General features: G+C 35.8%; 1 long non-coding RNA gene across 1 annotated transcript; it reads left to right on the top strand.

Annotated features, from left to right (window-relative positions):
• The first annotated feature begins 5039 nt into the window (after positions 1 to 5039).
• LOC125754456 (uncharacterized) lies at positions 5040 to 12900 on the top strand. The gene is made up of 3 exons (XR_007408765.1): positions 5040 to 5195; positions 10525 to 10627; positions 12744 to 12900. It is a non-coding gene; the product is annotated as an uncharacterized LOC125754456 (long non-coding RNA).
• The last annotated feature ends 6457 nt before the right edge of the window (positions 12901 to 19357 follow it).

Raw genomic sequence — 19357 nt, 5'->3', positions numbered from 1 at the left:
CATTACTATTTGTGTGACCTGGGGCCTATTGCTTAAAACCCCTCTGGGCCTCAGTTTTCTTGTCTGTAAAATGAAAATAAGTATAATATCTATATCATAGGGATTATGGACCTAGAACAGTGCTTGGTGTATTGTACATGCTCCCTAAATCTTAACTATTATTATTTTCATCACCATCTTTCCCTTCCCAGACAACCAAGAGGAATATTAAGAACACTGCTGTATAAATGAGTGTGTAGCTCAAAAGTAAGAGAAAAGTACATCGAGACTCTGTAGCATAGACATTCCAACCAAGGTTTTAGAGAGAGAGAGGAGAGTAAAGAAAAGAAGATAATGGCTAAGTTTTTAATAGGTGCAACAAGTAAAGGCTGAGTCAGGGGAAATGACACCAAGAGGAAAGAAAGAGTGCTGGAGAAACAGGATTAAAAACAGAACTAGTAGGGAAAAATTTCAAAAAGATGGAGTAGCAGCAATGTTAAATGCTGTCAGGGTTTGCACGCGGGCTTTTGCATGGGACTTAGTCATCAGTGGAAAGATGGCCCTGCTGCATAGAGTTGAGGGAAGACAGATAAAGTAGAGAATTTGTTCAAGAAATCTGGCCAGAAAAAGCATGTACCCAGAGCACTTATTTCCTTCTATTATAGTTATTTATCAGCCTTTCTAAACCACTAGAATGTGCACTTCTTGTGGGCAGTTTGCTAATCTTTGTAACCTTAGCACTGAGCCCAGAAACTGGCACCCACTAGATGCTGGATAAAGGAGTTGTATGGCTGATGATCATTAGAGCAATTAACTGAAACTGTAAAATAAGAGTGTCTTAGTCTGTTTGAGATACTATAACAAGAACCACAGACTAGGTGGTTATACACACAAACACTTATTTCTCATACTTTTGGAGGCTGGAAGTCCAAGGCCAGGGTGCTAGCATGGAGGTCCTGGGGGAGGCCCTCTTCTGGGCTGCATACTTCTCACGGTGGCCTCGCATGATGAAGAGGCTAAGGACCCTCTGGAGGCTCTTCTATAAGGCACTAATTCATGATGGTTCTACCCTCATGATTAAAACATCTTTCAAAAAAAAAAAATAAAACATCTTTCAAAGGGCCCAACTATTGATATCATCACCTTTTTATTTTATTTTTTATTTTTTTCATCACCTTTTTAAAAGGAATTAGGATTTCAACATATGAATTTTGGGGGAATACAAACATTCAGATCATAGCATAGAGTAAATTCTTTCTGGCTTAGGCTTAATAGAATGGATACTGAAACGCGTGTTAATTTTTTTCTCCCCGAATTACTATTGGCCTAATTTTCAAGATATGTCTCAATGATGCAAAAATATTTTGCATACTTAAAGTTAACAATAGAGATTAGAGGATCTAATTAAAATATAGCTAATTTTTGAAAATATCACATTCAATAAACTTCACAACTCTAGTCTACGGTCCTCTTGCTCAAGTTTGAAAAGTCATACATTTACCCTACTTTAATTCCAAGTTAACATATACAAGAAGACAACTAAGCTTTTGTTTGATCTGCAATCGGTACTTCAGGTCAATTTGTTGAATTTACTGCCTTGAGGCTCCTTTCAGCATTTGGTTTAAGGTTGGATAGTCTTGCTCTTGCCATCTTTCGTGTGGTTATAGTCACCTCCCTAGCTTAGACATACCTCTTACCACTTGCCTTTCTAACGGAGTCCATCCGTCAGTGAGCCTGGACTCACTTGAACCAGCTCTTTCTCTATTCCTAGTCCATCATGGCAGGGGCCCATTATCTCCACATGTCTCCTCTTACTCCCTCCCTACTCCTTACTCAGTTCCTCTACTCCTAGGCCATAATGGGACATACACACCTTATAATCACTTAAAAAGTTTTTTGTAGACTTAAGAGAGACTAAGAATAGTTTGTTGCAGGGAGAAGAGTAGCTGCTTTTCTATTTTAAACAGATAATTTTAGGAAATAAGGAATGTGGCAGGGTAGTCTGAGTCTGGCCCTATAATTACATGAAAACTCCACCAATTTTTCTTTATAAATGTGATATCTTGATTCTAGTGTGTTACACAAATTTGTAATTATTTAAAAATGTTCATTACTTTTGCTTCTGTAGTGAATTATGAATCCCCCCTTTTTTAACCTTGAAGATCTAATTACCTATTGGAATTGTAAGAAATTTAAAAATGTGATTGTAGACAGCCAACTATTATTGATATCTACTATTGGTCAGATATCTTACATGCAATTATTTTACTAATCTTTGTAATTCCTCCACCATTTAGGGAGCGTTATCTCCATTTTACATACAGGTAAGAGTGGCCCATAGAGATGGGGTTAGGTAACAAGTTCAGCATGGTCATAGCAATCTAACCCAAGGCCAAATACTAGTGGTGCTGCTTTTGAGAATATTAATACTCAATTCAATTATTTTAGTAGGACTTAGAGATGAACTCATTTATATATGAGTTCATATATGCCTCATTTATAGACATAGCCTCCCACTGTGATTTAGAATATAGGATTCAGAATTAGATTTCCTGCATTTTTTAAAAGATTTTATTTGTTTATTCAACACACACACACACACACACACACACACACACACACAGGTAGAGGGAGAAGCAGACTCCATGCAGGGAGCCTCACAGGGACTCAATCCTGGGTCTCCAGGATCAAGCCCTGGGCCAAAGGCTGGCGCTAAACCAAGCCACCTGGACTGCCCAGATTTCCTGCATTTCATATGTCTTCTCTGCTATTCATCAGAGGTGAGGCTCTGAGCACATGCCTTAACATCCCCCAAACTCAATTTCATCATTTCTAAATTAGAGATGATGATGGTAAAGATGTCGGCAGTTCCTTTTTTCAAAAATTGTCTGTGTTAAATGAAATGATTCATGTAAAGCAGTTAGCATGATGACTGGTGTAAACTAAACACAAAATAATTGTTTTTTTTAATGAACTCAGACATTTTGACTTAAAAACATCACTTTTTTCTTTTTTGTCTAAAAAATAGGAAATAGGAAAAGCTATATGTTCAAGGTAGTAATCTGCACATTCCTGTGAGTTTCTTCAAAAATTTAAAATTAGAACTACCCTACAATCCAGTAATTGCACTACTGGATATTTACCCAAAAATACAAAAACACTAATTCAAAGGGATACATGCACCCTTGTGTTCATAGCAGCATTGTCTACAATAGCCAAATTATGATAAAAGCCCAAGTATCTGTCAATAGATGAATGGATTAAGAAGATGTGATACACACACAGACAGACACACACACACACATACACAATGAAATACTATTCATCCATAACAAAGAATGAAAAAATGAAATCTTGCCATTTGCAATGACATGGGTGGATCTAGAGAGTGTAATACTAAGTGAAGTAAGTTTAGTCAGAAAAAGAAAATACCATATGACTTCACTCATATGTGGAATTTAAGAAACAGAACAAATGAGCAAAGGGAGAAAGAGAGACAGACAAGCTATGAAACAGATTAAACTGAGGGTCACCAGAAGAGAGGTGGGCAGGGGATGGGTGAAACAGGTGATGGGGGTTAAGGAGGGCACTTGTGATGAGCGCGGGGTGTTGTATGGAATTGTTGGATCACTATATATATATTTTTTTTTGGATCACTATATTTTACACCTGAAACTAACAACACTAAACTGGAATTAAAATACCAGATAAGAAACCAGATAAATAAAAAAAACAATGAGATAGAAGGAAACTCTTCAGTCTGTGACAACATGGGACAGACCTTGAAGATAGTACGCAGATTGAGATAAGTCAGACAGTGAAAGACAAATACCACACGATATCACTTCTATGTGGAATCTTAAAGAACCAAACTCATAAAAATCTAGAGTAAAATGATGGTTACCATGGACTGGGATGTAGCGGAATAGGAAAGATATTGTTTAAAGGCTCAAATTTGCAACTAATAGTCACATCAAGCCTGGAAATCTAATGCACAGTATGCAGCATGTGGACAATATTGTATTATAACACAAACACGATAAGAGACGAGATCTTGGTTTTTCCCACCATAAAAAAGAAACAGCAATTATGTGTTGTGGTGGAGGTGCTATTGCTACGAAGGTAATCATATTACAATATAGAAATATAAAATCAACACGTACACCTTAAGTTCACATGTTTTATGTCAAACATAATTCGATAAAAAGAAAAACTGATTTCCATAAAAAAAGAAAGTAAATGGCAAGTAGGTACTGCTTTTCACCTCACCATTCCAAGTCCATAGCCGACATAATTAACCTCAGCACTGTATTATTTCCTGTGCAAGGTTGAGGTCTGTCCTCAGGCTCCTCCTAGTAAGATGTCCCAGGCAGTCATCATGAATCGGTTCAGTCAGCCCACAGGATGAAGTCTTTGAAGTCCAGTTGCAATCTTTGTGAAATACTCAGTTTAAAAAAAAAAATAGCATGGGGACAAGAAATCTAAAGGGAAAATAAAGTAGGGAAATATTTTCCAGTGTGCTGAGATTAAACTTTAAAGATGAGATGGATTTGATAATGTGAAAGTAAGCCTAGGTCAATTCAACATTACTGAAGCCCAAATAGGTCTGAGTCAGATGCACATGAACACGTAATTTAGAAACAAGGTAAATTGTATTAGGTTGTAGTTCATTAGTCCAGAAAGAAGTCCTCAAAATTTCCAAGAATGGGACAAGTGAGGCACTAAGGGACCATTTAGTCATTATTCATTCAGCAAATATCTTTAGGCAAAGCCCTGTTTGGTAAATGAAAAGATGCTTCTTTTTTATTTTCACTTTTGAAATGCTAAAGACCCAAACATCCCCATAAAATAGCATAAATCACTAAATTGGAGAATTAATGTTTATACGGAATTAGGGTTTATGTGAAAATGCCTCATTCTTATACAGGGATAGCATGGACAAAGTTCTTCAATTTTATTCTAAATAACTCTCTAGCATTACTCTTGAGAATTTCAATGTGAGATATTTCACTTTTATTAAAATCCTCACATATATATAACTAAGTATTTGTTCACTTGAGTCTGTTTCAGGCTAAAGGGTCATCAGCTCCTTTGGAGTTAGCTGGTGCTACGTCTGTGGGAAATAGTAAGATGTCTAGATTGGAACAAGAAGTATAGCCATGGAAGTAAGATGCGGCCCTCAATATTGAAACTGGCGACAAGAATGCTTAATACAGGTGATTTATCCCATACACACTTAAAAAATACTCAGAATGGCACTCAGTTCTCTGAACTTGCTGAGACATTGCAACTTTGGATATTCTTTTATGTCTGATTCAGCAGTTTTAGAAACACTAAAATACTCAGCATACAGCTGTGTTCCCATTTGCACAGACTGCACATCTGCCAAAGCAAACACTGGTGTGGGCCCTGTAATCCTAGCACGCCACCAGACTTTCTCCTGTATTTATGGGATGGGTGTGTTGATTGCAAGTTAGAGTCCTGGTGTTTGGTTCTTGACTACATTGTACTTAAGTTCATTCTATGTTTGTTTTTTTTTCTTTTGGTTAGAACTTGAAAGCAATGCCACTTTTAGATTTGGGAGGGTGCAAAGAAATAAGGCACAATAATTACATTATAGTCATGATAAATCCTCATTTTATTTCCTTGACTTGTACGTATGTTTGAAAGATACATCTCTTCTCGTTTCCAAGCTATACTTTAAAAAACTCCAGTTCACGTAAAAAACTTAGTGCCTCACTTGTCTTATTGAGCTATTAAGCGAAGTTCTTTAAAAAGTAAATAATTTTATTTAAACATCGATACTTTTAAGTATAACAGGTAGTGAAGTACCAATGATTGAAATTATTATCTGGAAAAAGTTAATAAATGAGCATTATGTCTTTGATCCACTTTCCCTTATTCCTCCTTTCTGGCCAAATCTTCCAACAAAACTAATGATTTTAGTGATGATTCTCAAGTTCATTATGCCTCTAGTGACTCTTCCTTAAACTGAGTCATTGCTCACAGTGAGCGGTGGAATCTTGTATTCTGCTCTCTCTCCATCACGTGACCCCATGCATAAGTGCCCCTTCCATCACTTCTTTACTTTGCTCAGCTGCTCTCTTTTCTACCACACAAGTTCTAAACCTGGAAGAGTTAATTTTTCCCGCTTCTGAATATGAAGCCTCTGCTTAGTCTGCCCAGTTCCCTTATCACCTTGTGAGTAAGTCCGTCATTCCATCCTCTACACTTGCACTTATTCTTCTCACCTCTCGCCCATTAATTCAAATCCTCACGACCCAATCTGATGATCTGCGGCTTCTCACCGCATGATCAGTTTATTTACATTTATTACAACTTAATTTTTAACATTGCATTTTATTCTTCTGATGTATCCTACTTTCTCTTTTTCCCCTTCTTGATTTTTCAGGGAAGAGGTTAATAGATTTTAGGTTTTGTTCACATTTTAATCCTCCACCCCGAGCTACAGTGTATTTTATGCATTTAAATTCTTTTAATTATTGTCCTAGATATTTTCACATACATTAAACTTAGTAATATAGAACTAATATTTTTAACTTATTACCAAATAAAACAGGTACTTAAAATGCTTTACTTCTAAAACACAACAGCTATATGCAATTTTAGTTTTGCATTATTTTAATTAACCCATCTGATTTTTTAAGCCTTTTTTTAAATTTTTTTTTTTATTATTTATGATAGTCACACACAGAGAGAGAGAGAGAGAGAGGCAGAGACACAGGCAGAGGGAGAAGCAGGCTCCATGCACCGAGAGCCCGACGTGGGATTTGATCCCGGGTCTCCAGGATCGCACCCTGGGCCAAAGGCAGGCGCCAAACCGCTGCGCCACCCAGGGATCTCCCATCTGATTTTTTAAAAATTGTTTTATATGGTCAATGATTGTTTAGATTTACCCATATGCATGTTTTTCTTTGCTTGCATCGCAGACTTGTTTTCTAAGATAACTTTTGTTTTCTTCCTAAAGTAACTTACACTGCCTTCTGGTTCCTTTTGTTGTTGAAGAATCCGCTTTTAGCTTATTTATTATTCCTTTCAGTTATTTGCCTTTCTTTTTCTATTTTTTTAAAGATTTTATTTATTTATTTGACAGAGAGCACAAGCAGGGGGAGAGGCAGGCTCCCTGCTAAGCCTGATGCGGGGCTCAATCCCAGGACCCTGAGATCCTGTCCTGAGCTGAAGGCAGATGCTTAACTGACTGAGTCACCCAGGCGCCCCTGCCTTTCTTGTTTTTTATTTTTTTATTTTTTGCCTTTCATGTTCTAATGCTGCTTTTATAATATTTTGTCTTTTGTGTGCTGTAATTTTAATACAATGTGCTTATGTGTGAGTTCCTTTTTATTTATTCTATTTAGGTGAGTTTTTTTGTAACATTTTCTAACTTTGAGGATCACATTAATTTTTAATTTTGAAAATTATTAGCCATTATCTGTTAAAATATTGCCCCTTTTCTATTTCCTTGACTGTCTTCTTTTGGAATTCTTTTTTTTTTTTTAAGATTTTATTTATTTATTCATGATGGACACAGAGAGAGACTCAGAGACATAGGCAGAGGGAGATGATCCCAGGACCTTGGGATCATGATCTGAGCTGAAGGCAGCTGCTCAACCACTGACCACTCAGGCATCCCTCTCCTTTTGAAATTCTAATCAGATTACTCCAACCTCTATATCTCTTAATGTCCCCTTTATCTTTCTTATTTTATTGTTTTCCTATGTTGCACTCTGGATATTTCTTAGGTTCTGTCTTCCATTTCATGAATTCACTCTTTAGCTATGTCTAGTCTGTTTTTGGATGATAATATTGTGTACAACTCTATTTTATTTCCATTATGGACTTATGAATAATACTTATTTTTAATACTTTGTTAGTAGTCCTCTAGGGTTCAAAATATACACTTTTTTAATCAAAGTCAACCTTCACATATAGTGTTAAACTTTATTATAACAATAGAATTCCACTCTCTCATTGCCATTTTTATGCTACTTTTATCATATAGTTTACTTTTTCATATGTCTTACAGTTTCTGTTGGGAAATCTGGTGCAATCATTTATATATTATGTATTTGTCTTTTTAGTCTAGATGTCTTAAATATTTTGTTTTTATCTCTTTGGTTTTCAGAAGTTTGAATATGATACATCTAGGTGTTTTGCTTTTCCTCTTTGTTATTTATCCTGTTTCATGTTCTCTGAGCTTCTTGAATCAGTATCTTTACTATATTTATTATTTTGGAGAAACTCCTAGCCATTATCTCCCCAAGTATTATTTTTGTCTCATTCTCTTTTTCTTCTCCAATTTGTTTTACAACCTCATCTTCTTTTTATATTGCTGGAAACCATGATGCTTAACTGCCCTGTAACCTCTATTGGGTTAAACAAAAATTATGATTTTGAAGGTTATCTTGCTTTTACCTATTTTTAGGATAGGAGAAACAAAGGTTAGCTTTCTACCTCCTACTCAGAAGCTAGATGTCCTTTTATTCTGTAATTAATTTTGAGACAGTATCTAATGACTTTTAACAATGAATTATATGAAAATCAGTACATTTTACTTTCCTTTTGCCTTCCTCTTCTCTAGCTCCTTAATTTGGATTACTTTGTTATTTAGGCCATCAAGCTTAACACATGTTTTTTCTTTCCCTTCAGTCACAATTTTTTCAGTTTGTAGCATAATCTTTTCACATTTGTGCTTCCATTTTACTGTACTTAAAACCATCTCTTGATTTGATCAGATTTTATTTATAAGATTAATTATTGAGCCAGTTTTCTGTTTCCTCAGTATTTTCTAGATATCACTCCATTTTTTTCTGGTGCTGAATATTACTGCAAAAAATTTGCAAGCCAACTTGATTTTTCTCCTTTGTATCAGACTTTCAGCTGCCTCAATATTCATGTAACTTTTATTTATCATGAAAATTCCATAAATCCAACAAGATAGGGCCTAGTGTTGATCATCCAGTAACAATTTTGTTATGATACATACATTCTTTCTATATGTCTATTCAAGATGTTCTTTTCTTTCATGAAAAATGTTTTTTCTCTCATATCTTTATTTGTTTTCTGTTCCATTTTCTTCTATTTTTAAATTTAAGAGCACCAAATATGTATACATTGAATGTCTTATCTTTAGTCATTCAATATCTGTTTTTGCCTTTGTATATTTAAATAATTGGTTAGTTTCCACTTTATTTTTGTGTAAGTACCTCTAGCTTATTCACTATCTCTGTTTTTAGTAATATTTATTGTATTGCTTTTATGTTCACATATGGCTTTTGTTCTAAATATTTTTATCTTCCATTTTTTGAGCACTGATAAACTTATTTTACATCTTCTATTACTATATAAACTCTTTGGCTCATAGTTCTTTTGTGTGTGATTTGTTAATGGAAATGGCATACACTAATTTTATTGAGAATCTGAAGAACTCTTTATATAAACTATGCCTCTGTTTTCTTGTGTTTTGCTTTTCTTCCTCTGCCTTCTGCTTGCATGTTTTTTCTCCTTTCATTTTTCAGTTTCTCTTTTTTGTTTCCATGCTGGCACTTTATGGAACTGGAAATTTGCAGAAAAGTAAAGTGAAGAAAGAAAAGTAGCAAAGAAACAAGGTGAAAGTTCTGTAGCTTTGAGATTTATTTTTTTGAGCACTCCTTTAAGGTCCACCTTTACTTAGTTCTCAGCATCCATGAGATTGGCACAGCTGAAAAGTGACATTTATAGTGACATTCTCCTTTCTGCCAACCTATCCTTTTCCCATAGTCTTTTTGAGTTTGATCTGATTAATAATACAGACCATTTGATTAAGATGCTATGCTACCTCCTAATGTAAATGACTATATATATATATATACTTTAGTATACACTTTATATACTTTAGTATATACTTTATATATATATAAAGTAAAAATTGAAAAAAGATAGAAGTTATATAGCTAAATAATTACCATTTGGTAACAATGTGTTGTAGTTGAGGCTATGGACCTCTGGATTCAAAAATGTTGGAGTTTGTTGGGATGCCTGGGTGGCTCAGCGGTTGAGCGGCTGGCTGTCTTTGGCTTAGGGCATGATCCCGGAGTACTGAGATCGAGTCCCATGTTGGGCTTCCCACAGGAAGCCTGCTTCTCCCACTGTCTCTGCCTCTCTCTCAGTCTCTCATGAATAAATAAATAAAATCTTAAGAAAAAGTACTGGAGTTTACCCAATTCCAATCACTATCTTTGTCTAACTATACTTAACCATTCTAAGTTTTGGTCTTCTTATCTTCGAATCTATCTCAAGATGGTGTTTGCATTAAATGACATAATGCCTAGATGGCCCTTACTAAAATGTTGGGCACAGAGTATCCAGTAAACGTAATTTTTCATTTTTATTATACGGGTTTTCTTTTAAGTACGAATTCTTATAAATTGGTGAAATCCTTATCTACAAGTTGCTAAAGCAAATATCCACCTTGATCTTACCAGTTTCATTTTTTCTCAGTTATCTTTCTCTATGTCTCACCAAATTTTTTATGTATCCATCACTTAGATGCATTCTGTTTTGATGGATTGTATCTATCAGGATCCTGGTCAACAAGAGATGAAAGCCTCAAAAGAGATACAGGAGAATAATGCAATCACTCTTTACAAAGGTGTGTGGAAGGCAAAATAAGACCAATACGAAACAGTAAAATGTTGACTTTATCATCCTTATGCCCAAAGGAGAACAAGGACAGAGCAGTTCCTGGAATCTGGGGAGGTACTGCTGTAGGAAAAGCTACTGCCCAGGAATGCAGCTGTTCTCTAACCACAACCTGGCAGGAGGGGACTAGGGGAATATGTACTCTGACTTCATTCTCGTCCTGCTTTCCAGTTATGGTTTTCCAAAGGCCAAACCATAGCAAGTAGCCACAGGACAAGGTTGTCTACTGCTGCAACCTGTAAATGTCAGCCTCTTGGGGCAAAGAGATGTGCAAAGAAGGATGGAGAGTGAATCTGAAGGAACAAAAGAAGAAAACCAAGTAGTCCGTTGCTTCCTTTGAGAATTGATCATATTAGGATAAAAAGTCTAACTGGAGAGCTGTATTTCTATATAACTTAGACTTTAAATTGAACAACCTTTATCTACCTGAATTTTTAGAGTTCCATTTTTTTAATGGCCATTCTACAGCTTTGTGATTTGATGAGCTCAAAACAAATAGAACTTCAAAGATTGTTCTAGATTTTAAAGAGAAGAGAAAAATTAAATACTACCTTAATAAATCTTGCTCTGTAGTTACTTATAGCTTTATCCCATGGTTCCTTTTATTTTGCTAGCATTAAATAGTTTTACATTTAGGTTTTTAATTATTTCTTATATGTGGGTTATGTAAATCCTTGCTGATTAAGAATGGAATTAATAAAGTACACAATCTTACTTTTTTGATCATGGACTTGCCCAACAATTCTTGTTTATGGGAATCTAGCTCACAGAAGATTATAGAAAAAATAACCTTAATTCTTCCCCTACCCAGAGTCTACTAATCTGAAGAGATAAGACATGTGAAAAGCATACATATAAACATCAGCATATTACATGTGGGGATTTAGTTATTCAGGTTTATATGTGTATAGGACTTTATTTTATTTTATATTTATTTATTTTTTTCATGTGAGAGAGACGGAGAGAGCCTGCACCAGTGGGATGAGGAACAGAGGGAGAGGGACAAGCAGAGTCCCTGCTGAGCATGAAGCCCAGTGCAGGGCTGTATCTCAGGACCCTGATATCTTGACCTGAGCCAAAATCGAGAGTCAGATGTTCAACCAACTGGTGGTCCCCAGATCGTGCAGGCTCCTAGATCTAAATATCTATCTTACTAAGGTTATTAAAGGTTAAGGTAGCAGAATAAAAACCAACAAGGGCCTATGTAAAATTTTTACCACGTAAGACCAAAACAGTAATGTGAAGTTTCGGCCCATATCAATCACCTCCGTTCCTTAAATATACCAAGCAAAAATAGTCTGAATGCATTTGTATAATCTTTTGCTGGAGTTTTCTTCCCCTGAAAATTCTCATGGCTAGGTACTTTGGTCATTTGAATTTCAGCTTAAATATCATTAACTAAATAAATAAACCTAAATAAACATTATTTTAAAGCCAATTCAACAGCCGAAACACACCCTTCCTTAACCACAACAAAGGATATATATGCCTCCATGTGGCTTCATTTACCACCCAGAAACTTAGAGAATCTTACTGGGAACTATCTCTGCTTTCCTTTATTTGTAATATTTTAAATGGGGAACAGTTCGAGTAACTAACAATAGGAGAGTAGCTCAGTAAGTTATAGAGTTCTTAGGATAGAATATTACACAGTCATTAAGAGTTGTGCACAGAATTTTAGGTAGCGTGCATTAGATTCTTATCTCAGGGGCCCCTGGTGTCTCAGGGGTTGAGTGTCTGCCTTTGGCTCGGGGCCTGATCACGGAGTCCTGGAATCGAGTCCTGCATCGGGCTCCCTGCAGAGGGCCTGCTTCTCCTTCTGCCTGTGTCTCTGCCTCTCTCTGTGTCTCTGATGAATAAATAAAAAAAACTTAAAAAAAATCTTATTCAGTGTTAATTGGGGAAAAAAGCAATATACTGAGTGAGATTACATATTAAGAATGTATTCTCAAATGAAAAAATCTTTGAAGAGAAATAAATGTTGTAAATGTTAACGATCATATCAAGGTGGTGTGTTTATTAGTGAAATTATTTAAAAAATATTTTCCTCACTTTCTCTTTTCTAGGGGCAGGAGGAAAAGCATGTGCTACTATACAAATTTGAAAATTAAATACTGTAATAAAAATGTAGAAGAGAAATGGACATGCTTGGACTATGGTGTTAAGTAAGTGTTTCTCAAAATCTTGGTTTGCTCTCAGGAGCCCTTTGTACCTTTTTAATTACCGAGGACCTTAAATAAAATTTAGTAGTTTATACTTTTTGATATTCACCATATTAGAAACAAAAACTGAGAAATTTGTATTAATTTATTTAAAATAATAATAATAATCATATATCCATTTTTTGTTAACATTAATAGTGTATTTTTATGAAACTAGCATAACTTACCAAAAAAAAGTTAATGAGAAGAGTAGCATTATTTTACATTTTTGCAAGTCTCTTTAAAGTCTGGCTTCATAGAAAACAGCAAGATTCTCATATCTGCATCTGATTTCAAGCTGTTGCCATTTGTTATAACGGTTAAAATTAATGGTTAAAGTGAATGAAAAAAATCTGGCATCATATAGATCTGTACTTGGAAAAGGGAAGGCTTCACAGACTCACCCTTAATTCCCAAAAAAGAAGATATTGTGAGCACGTAGGAATGCTTAGACCTTCTGAAGTAGAGGATGAACTGCAAGTCAGTACATACGTCCTGCATGATGTCCTTATAGTTGTGTGACTTCTGCATGTCATGTGACCCTACCGGACTTATTGCTAATTACCTATGACATGAGCTTTTTTTTTTTTTTTTTTAAGATTTTATTTATTTATCCATGAGAGACACACAGAGAGGCAGAGACACAGGCAGAGGGAGAAGCAGGCTCCATGCAGGGAGCCCCACACGGGACTCGATCCCGGGACCCCAGGATCACGCCCTGGGCTGAAGGCAGGTGCTAAACCACTGAGCCTCCCAGGGGCCTCATAACATGAGGTTCTTCACTCACTATATGGCTAGGGAAATTTGGTGGGGTGTGCTCATGAAAGTCCTTTGCAGCATCAAAACAAAGACTTGGGATTCCACACATGTCGTTTTTGCATTTTCCCTATGTAATCAGATCACATCTTTCATAGTAGTTATGTTTGAAACTCGCATAGTCATAAATTGTAAAGGAATAATATCTGGCTTATGTACATTACTCTTAAGCAAATGGAAAGTCTGTTTTTTCCAAGGCAATGTCAGATACTTTCTCTCATTACTGTTTCCCATCGGTTCTCTCCACTTCGTCTCCTTTAGCTCACTCTGTTAGATGAGCTCTCAACTTGGATGTTCTTTCTGAGTTCAGGCAGTGTGAGGGGAACCCTGCCAAACTAAGGCATTGCTCACTTGTCTTGTCCTTTTACCCACTGAAAGTATGTTTTAAATGGCTAAAAATAGCTACAGGATCCCACACTGCCCATTATTAAGCAGAGAATTGAAAGGATTCTTCTCAAACAGCTTATTTCTGTTTAATCATCCCTCAAATGTAGTAAGAATAATAAGAACGATAGCTTATATTTTATTAATTTTTAGAATTTGTAAAACTCATTTATGAATAGTTCCTGTAATAGTCATTGGAAATGACCAAGGCGCGCACCAGAGGGGACTATCAATCACAGGATTTCATATGTTGTCATTGTCACACTTTCACATTTTTGTACATCAGTGAATTTTTTATATTAAAAGGTTGAGCCAAAGCCCCCAGTGTTTGTATTTTGAAGCCAAGCTTCACTTCTAAAGTGCCTACAGAGTTCTGTAAATGAAAATGCAGCTCTGCACGAGTTTGAAACCATCATTCCTCTTTATAAAATGGGAATGGCATATGCTGAGGTGGTCGTAAGTCTTAACTTTTCAAATTTTAAATAAAAGACTTTGCATATTGAAAAATGCAATTAATTTTTAGAATTTGTAAAACTCATTTATGAATAGTTCCTGTAATAGTCATTGGAAATCTGAAGGGACTTCACCATCTCCTTTTCCAAGGAGGCACTGGGCTTGGTGCCCAGCACCCCTTGGTGGGGGGGTGCTCTCCCTGGGTCAGGAGCTCGGCGGGGCCCAGGCTGTCCTGGCCCAGGGCCACCGGGCGTCCTGTTCTGGTGAACAGCCTCGCACGCATCACACTGCAAGTCCTGAAGGACCCAAAAGGACTTTTTGTGGTTTCCTTGTTGTTGTTGTTTTGAACCTGAAACTAGTTTGATTATACGAGATATTCATTCCCTTTCTTCAGGATTTGGAATTTGGAACTGTGTTTTTCTTTCTAAATAATTTAAAGGCCTAGTAACCCGCACGGGCTTCATCAGAGAGAGACTTACATACGTGTTTTCAATTCTCTTCGCCGTGTTGACTCTCAGGCTGCTGAGAAGCCTCTTTGGGGGGAGCTTAGAAGCTGAGATGAGGTGGCTACGTGAGAAACAGAATTCAAATCAATGTATGGTTACTGATTCATGCGCATTTTTTCTTGAGCTATGTCTTCTTTTGGAAGCAGAGATATGGGTGTGGTTCCACAAGAAACAAAACCATGCAGAATATTAGAAATGCTTTATTTATTTATTTATTTATTTATTTATTTATTTATTTATTTATTTATTTTTTACTTTTACTACAAGAATAAAGATGTAGGCATGTTATTGATGTCTTTCTTCACCTGTCCAGTGACAGAGCATTCTGGAGAATACAGTCCTGTGGTATATTAGTTTAGTGAAATCATTAAAAAAACCCCATAGTACCTTGAAATAGAATAATTGACACAGATATTATCTTGAGATAATGACTAGACTATTAAGGATGAAAATATTGTTAAGGTTAGGATTTATTGCAGTTGGCTTTTAAATATTTCCTGTCTTCCCTTCCCATTTCCTTTGCTGTAAATACTTTATGCTTTTAAAATATATTTTACTTAGTAAGTTGTGAAGTAGTAATAAGCATTAATGAATCTATTATTTATGTGTATTTATTACTTGTGTATTAATAAGTATTTAAGTTTTACTTAAATATTTCATGCTTTGTACTATGGAGGGGGCTCAAAGTTGCACTGTTGAGATTTAACTCTGCTAGGCTACTGGCACTTGAATATTTTCCTCTCTGTCTTCCCTAACCATCCTTCAGCCAGTCTCTGTTGAGCGCTGTCTCTTCTTTGAAGCTCTGTGTAAATTCTTCCATATGTGTAATTCTTCCCTTTCCAGATTCCTTGTGACTCTCTGTCCTCTTACCTTACCCCATTTGCCTGTTGTTGTGTGCACTCCTATAGTAGAACTCATCCTGGGAGAGTGGGGATTACAGGTATCAGTGCTTGTGTCTCTTACACCAAACCAGGTGAGCCCTTGGAGGGCAATGAGTATGTCCTATATATATTTGCATCTTCAAAGTAATCTCTCAATAAGAGTGTATTATATCGAAATGCATGTAATTTTTGAAACCAGAACCCTCACTTAAGTAGGGAGATGGATATATTAGGATGTGCAAGGTACACTGGAAACAAGAGTGTGGTGGCTGATGCTCATGCCTCAGCAGCACAGTAACTTCTTAATTCTTTCTTGGAGATGATTTCCATATCTCAAATATTCGAAGTAATTTGGAGAGTTTTTAATAGATTCATTAAAAAGTGAGCAGAATTCAGAATTTATTTATTTATTTATTTATTTATTTATTTATTTATTTATTTAAAAGATTTATTTATTCATGATAGACACAGACTGAGAGAGAAAGGCAGAGACATAGGCAAGAGAGAAGCAGGCTCCTCTCAGGGAGTCTGATGTGGGACTCGATCCCGCATCCCGGGATCAGACCTGAACCAAAGGCAGGTGCCCAACTGCTGAGCCACCCAGGCGTCCCAGAATTCAGAATAAATTTAGTAAATTAAGTGCACTATGGCTCCACTACTGGAGCCAACTGACAGTCCTTGGAGATTGACTATATGATGCAAATTAATGAAGGATCTCTTTTTACAATTTAAATGTGTATAAATTTAATTGTAGTTAAGGTAACAGGGAGAGAAGTTGCTGAAGTTCTAAGTGTCTCTTGATTGTTCTTACTGGGTATTATATTTATGGAAAAAGAGATTTCAGATGTTTCGGGGACAATTCTCCAGATCCCTCTCATTCCAAAATCATGGAAGTGGAGATGATGCTGAAAGGGAAGACAAGGCACATTTATGAATCTCACTCATCCAATAATATCTTCTGATTGCAATTACTCCAGAGAAAACAAAAGTAAGCCTCTGTAAAACAAGAAAATGAAGTCCATGTGTTTTCCCAAATCTCAGGAGACAATATCACTAATATACTTCAAAGAAACATTAAAATAATATATTCTCCAACTAGTGAGTGAAACCTGTGTCGTATTTTCTGTGTATGAGGAATAATAACCCAATTTTTGTAGTAAATGATCACAGAGGGCTTTGATTTTCTCATCTTTAGGTGTCAAGGAGGACTCTAGATTTATGTGGGTGCAGTAACTTAAGATCATACTCAAAATCAAGTTTATGAATTACCCGTCACCAACTCTTTTTGTATGGGTGTGTATATTTTGTGTTTGGATATTTACATATTTTAACTAAATAGTAATAGTAATCAGGTCATTATGGTCTAAATATACAGAATGTTTCTGATTTCTAAACAGTATATTAAATGAGCCACTGGATCCTGGTGGTGTTTAGAACATTGGAAAGAGCCCAAATGCCCATCACCTAATAGATGGATAAAGAAGATGTGGTATATATTATATAAATATATATATGTGTGTGTGTATAAATATATAATATATATAATGGAATATTACTCAGCCATCAAAAAGAATGAAGTTTTGCCATTTTCAGTAATGTGGATGGAGCTAGAGTATATTATGCTAAGCAAAATAAGGCAGTCAGAGAAGACAAATACTTAACTATAGAGAACAACTGAAGGTTACTGGAGGGGAGGTGGGTGGGGGATGGGTTAAATGTGTGATGGGTGTTAAGAGGGGCACTGGTTGTGATGAGCACTGGATATTATATGTAAGTGATGAATTACTAAATTCTACTCCAGAAACTAACGTTATCCTATATGTTAACTAATTAAAATTTAATTAAAAACTTGAAACAGGAAAACAAAGAACATTGAAAAATCTGCTGCATAGTGACACATTTTAATAATTAAGACTTCAATTACTATAGTCAGAGCCTATCTGAACTCATAATAGTATATTTATACAAAATGAGCATCACGCCCTGGGCCGAAGGCCCACTGAGCCACCCAGGCACCCCTGCTAGCCTTTCTTAAGAGCCAGTTTATAAAAACTTCTTGCATATTCTCTGAAAGAGAATTCCACAGCTCTGAAAAACAACTAACTTTATTAAAGGAGCTGAAGGAATAGTTTGCCCCAACACCAGGAAAATTTAAAATACTAAACAAAATACTGATGAACTTGTGAAAAGTGGTAAAATATATCACATTAATTTCCTTGCCCTCTACTTCCGTCTCCATTCCAAGGACGCAGTTCCCCGACCTCTGGCTGCCACGTAAGAACTCAGAATCTGATGGGCTGAATCACTCCTTATTTTGTTGAAAAACAACCTACAACTCTTTGGCTTTTAATTTTTTTAAAGCAGTATATGGAGCATAACAAGCTCATTTGGTATAAATGGCCTTTGGTGTCATTGAGTGTCTGGACAATTTCTCCTTTGTAGCCTGTCCCTAGTCCTGCCATCTTAAAAGTTTCCCTGAGGGGAAGCCCTGACTCATGGACTCTCATTTTAGCTGCAGAGCATTGTCTATTCCAATACAAACAATCATCCATTTTAGGATTTATTAGGCTTAATAAATAAACAGTGGATTAATGGTTAAGAATGAGAATAAATTCAAACGTGTAAACATACGGATTTAAGAAAAGGAATGCACTGCTGATATATGCAACAGCATGGACGAAATCACAGAACCAGACAAAAAAGGCTACATACTCTTTAATTTCATTTATATAACATTTTGGAAAGGCAAGGCTACGGGATGGAAATCAGATCAATGGTGCCAGGGATGAGGATGAGAGAAGATGGACTCAAAATGGAGGAACTTTTGGGGACAAGAAAATATCCTCTGGATTGTGATGATGGTTACACGATTGTATGCATTTGTCAAAACTCAAAGAACCATACACCTAAAAATGTGAATTTTGCTCTATTTAAAGCATGCTTTGGGGCACCTGTTGGCTCAGTCAGTAGAGCATGAGGCTTTTGATTTCAGGTTGTGAGTTCAAGCCCTACATTGGATGTAGAGATCACTTAAAAATTAAAAAAAATCTTTAAAAGAGAGAAAAAGGAAGGCATGTCTTAATAAACATAATATAAAAGAATAAAAAACATAATGTGGGAATTAGTGGAGCATACTGTGATAGATAATGAAACTTCCTTCTAATTACCTTAAGTTTTCATCTTTATGTAAATTGTAACAGTAAAATCTTATTTTTTCTTTTTTTTTTAAATCTTATTTTTTAAAGAGTTTTTATTGAAGTATTGCTGACATACAATGTTATATTAGTTTCAGGTGTGCAACACGTCGATTCAACAATTCTATATATTGCACAATGCTCACCATGGTAAGTGTAGTTAGTGTAAGTCACCATATACCATTACTGCAATATTATTATATTCCCCGTACTGTACTTTTCGTCACAGTGACTTATTTATTCTA

The sequence above is a fragment of the Canis lupus genome, chromosome 36 (assembly GCF_003254725.2).
Source record: "Canis lupus dingo isolate Sandy chromosome 36, ASM325472v2, whole genome shotgun sequence".
Lineage (NCBI taxonomy): Eukaryota > Metazoa > Chordata > Mammalia > Carnivora > Canidae > Canis > Canis lupus.
The sequence above is the reverse complement of the archived record's forward strand: the minus strand, read 5'-3'. Positions and strand labels throughout refer to the sequence as shown.